This window comes from Drosophila miranda (assembly GCF_003369915.1).
Source record: "Drosophila miranda strain MSH22 chromosome Y unlocalized genomic scaffold, D.miranda_PacBio2.1 Contig_Y3_pilon, whole genome shotgun sequence".
NCBI classification, from domain to species: domain Eukaryota; kingdom Metazoa; phylum Arthropoda; class Insecta; order Diptera; family Drosophilidae; genus Drosophila; species Drosophila miranda.
Genome location: NW_022881625.1, coordinates 2,178,352 through 2,182,194, shown reverse-complemented (window position 1 = coordinate 2,182,194; position 3,843 = coordinate 2,178,352). Strand labels below are relative to the sequence as shown.

General features: G+C 56.7%; 1 pseudogene; it reads right to left on the bottom strand.

Annotated features, from left to right (window-relative positions):
- Window positions 1-320: 320 nt before the first annotated feature.
- LOC117194564 lies at window positions 321-2,479 on the bottom strand (annotated as a pseudogene).
- Between the last annotated feature and the right edge of the window lie 1,364 nt (window positions 2,480-3,843).

Below are 3,843 nucleotides of genomic sequence, written 5' to 3'. Positions count from 1 at the left end.
CAGAGCTTTTGAGCTTTTTACTAACTGTGCAATCGTATGATCCAGAACATTCGCAGCAGCATAAAACGATCGTCTAATGCACAGCATAGCTTAACTGTGCAATCGTACGATTGCCGTCTATGCTTCCCACTGTCCGTCGCTTGTATGTGTTCGTGGGCGTTCGGACTTAAGAGCGGCTAAGGCTTTGATCCAACCTTAAGAGCGGCTAAAGCTTGATCGTTCGAAATATCACTAGGGGGTCTCACGAGACGAAAGAAGATAACCAATTCCCTATATTTTGTGCTGGCTACTACAACGGCCATGGTCAGGCGGCAGCGTCATCAGAAAGGGGCCTCCTTTTCCTTCCCTTTGGCAGGAATTGTCAGTGTTGATGGCGAGGCAGCTTCCTGCTGGGCAGCTCTGTCTGGTGATTGGCAGGTAAGTGTGGATTTCATGTGTTTTGGCCGTTTTTCGTGTTGTCGTGGTGCATGTGGTGGTGGTGCAGATGGTGGGCAGTGGCAGTAGCTTTGGTGCTGCTGCTTGAGGATACAGCGGTGCTGGCGACCGTGCTGGCTGGCCCGGACGCGGACGCGGACGCCAGGCGATGGCTATTCAGGAGCAGGGTGGCCGTGCTGCCCGAGCTGGGACTGCTGCCGGGGCTGGGGATTGTTGCTGTTGCTGCTGGAACTATTGCTGTTGGCGCCGCTGTTCTGTGGCTGCTTCTTATAGACGCCCATCAGCGGGTCGGAGGCGCGGCGAATGCTGTTCATTCGTGCTGCTGTCGCGGCTGCTGCCGAGTAGCTGATGTTGCTGCTCTTTCCCCCTGCACTGCGTCGCATATTGTTGCCGTTGCTGCTCCCGCTACTGCCGCCGCACCCGTTGACGGGACTGTGGCCGTTGTGGCTGCTGGTGCTGCTGTGTCCGGGGCAGACTAGCGTCTCCTCCAGCTGAAACTTCTTGACCAGAGCCTTCACCGAGGTGGCCGATCCATGGGACTCTCCCGTGGGTGCCTTGCGGATCACTTTCGGTGTGGTGGGCGCATCGGGAAAGAGTGTCAGGGTGGCCACCACTGTGGCGGACTCGTCGAGGCCGTTGCTGCCCAGCTGGATGGTGGCCTGCACCGGGGGCTTCTTCACAAATGTCGCCGTGTATGTGTTCTCCTTGTCCGAGTCGGAGGCTCGACGTGTGTGTGTCACGATCTGAGTGGGCTTGGCGGACAGGCAGACCGTGTTGCTCTGTCCGTGTCCATTGCTGGTCAGCGTGTGTATGGCTGTCGTTGTCTCTGTGCTGGTGCTGGTGCTGCTTATGGGGCTTCCCAGGAGCTTCCCGGTGGCAATGGGTATTTTTGAGATGCTGCTACTGCTCCCATTGCTGTGGGCCCGATGGTGGCCATTGTGCGTGGGTTTGTTGCTGCCACTGCTTGGCTTCTGTTGCTTTTGTTGTTCCTGTGACTGCTGTTGCTGTTCCTGCTCCTCTGCCTTCTCCTCGGCCACTGGCTCCTCCACTTCCTCATCCTCAAGGTCGTCTTCTTCCTCCTCCTCTTCCTCTTCAGCATCGCTCTGAGCCTGCAGATACATTTGTCTATCCATCGAGCTCTCATCCTTCAGCCAGACATGTTCCAGGCATCCAGCGGCACTCATGCGATCGTTTGGCTTAATTCGCAATGCGCGGCGTATGAAATCGATGGCCACTGGCGAGACGCCACCGAATAGGTTGTCCGGAAAGGTGAGCGCACACTGCGAGATATTGAGGAAGGTCTCCTGCTTGGTGTCCCCGCCAAAGGGCGAGAAGCCGGAGAGCAAGACATAGGTGAGAACGCCCACGGACCAGATGTCCGTCAGCAGGGAGAGCGGCTCGTACTGGAGCACCTCGGGGGCCACGTAGTCGGGTGTGCCGGCCATCTCGCGGACATTGATGCCCTCGCACACAACGCGCGAGATCCCAAAGTCACAGAGCTTGAGGCCATCTTCTATACGCTCGCCGGCGAGCAAAATGTTCTGTGGCTTGAGGTCCAGGTGGGCAATGGATCGGTCGTGGAGAAACTGAGAGCCTTCAGCACCTCTCGCATGCAGTGGCGGGCCTGGGCCTCTGTCAGGCACTCCTCGTTGTCCAGTATGGTCTGCAGCTCGCCACCAGTGGCCAGTTCCAGCAGCAGGGCTGTGTCCGAACGGGTCTCGTGCACCGCATTCAGATTGACAATGTTCTCCTCGCCCTCGCAGAGTATTAGGACGGCGATCTCGTGTTTGATCTCCTTGTCGCTGCTCTGTGCGCGTCGGCGTCGCTTCAAGAACTTTGCCGCGAAATGGGAGCCCGTGTTCTTGTGAATGGCACGGCGAACGGCGGCGAATTTGCCCCTGGCAAACGGCGTCTGTTCCACCTCGTAGATCTCGTTGATGTCATGCGACACGAGCAATCCGTTAAAGCGTTCGGCATCTACATCCAAAAGGCCATCGCCTTTGGGAAAGATTCCCTTTTCGGTGAACATGATCTATCGATCTGTGCCGTGTCGCCATTAACGTTTTTTTTCTGTGTTGCCCTGTTTTCTTTTTGTGGTGTCTGTCGTGTGCCGTGCCGTGCCGTGCCGCCCTTCCTCCACCACACCCATTACTTACCTTGACAAACTTTTGTTCCCGTCCACATCATAAAAAAAAGAGAATAAAAGTGCCAATAAATTACATTAAACACAAACACACACACACAAGAGACTTTTCAATTAAAAACAACAAACAGGCAGCAGATCGCCAACACACAAACCAACAGCCAGCCATGACCAGAGGAATGGCCAGACGAGGGTCAACCAGACGCCACAGCGACGGCGGCAGAGCGGCCCGCAGAGGCGCCCTAGCAGCAGCAGCAGCAGCCAACAACACCAACACCAACACCGCCAATAGCAGCAGCAGCAGCAGAGCCCTCGGCGCAGGCGCCAACACCAACGCCCCAGCCAATGCAGAGCGCCGACGCCACAGCCACCCAGCGAGTGAGTACCCAGCCATTGCCATGGCCGATATATCCACGGCCACAGCCACTCCCCCTCGAGCCCCTTCACATCAGCAGCAACAGCAGCGCCAATACAAGCTGCAAATCCCGCAACCCCGCCAAATCCAAAAAACCCGCCAAACGCAAAGCGAAGGGCCGATGGGCCCCCTCTTTTCCCGCCTCTCACACTCTCGGACATACAAAACAGTTCGGTAGTAACGGGAGAGGGAGAAGACAGGAGAGCCGGCAAACCGACGCGCAAAAGCGGAGCGCCAAAACGGCCAACTGGCCGCCACACACACACACACGACCGGATCGAACCTGTTGCGGGTCGAACCTGGTTCGAGCTCGAGCGGCGGGTCGATCCGAGCCATAGCCCAGACTGCACAAATGCCACCAATCCCACCAACACCAAAACGACGCCGCGCCCTCATCGACAGTGGGAGCGAAGATGAGGATGAGGGTGAGAGGAAGCAGACCAGACGACGGGGCCGCCATCACCAGCAGCGGCAGCAGCGGCCGCCAATTAGGAAGCTGAAGAAGAAATGGCAGACAATGGAGGAGCTAGAGGCTATTGTCCAGGAGCAGTTGAGGCAGCACGAGCTGCGGCAGCAACAACAGAGGCAGCAGAAACGGACGGCACATGCAGCCAACACCAACACAGTTGCCGATCCTGCCACTATGCCGCAATCTGCACAGCCAACACATGCCCCTGCCCCTGCCCCTGCCTCTGCCACTACTATAAATGCCAATAGCCAGACCCACAGCCATCACCAACATCAAAAACAGCCAATACATAGACAATCACCAGCCATTCACATAGACAATACTGACAATATCAATACAAATAATGACGCCAACGCAATTACAAATACAAATACACCTGCC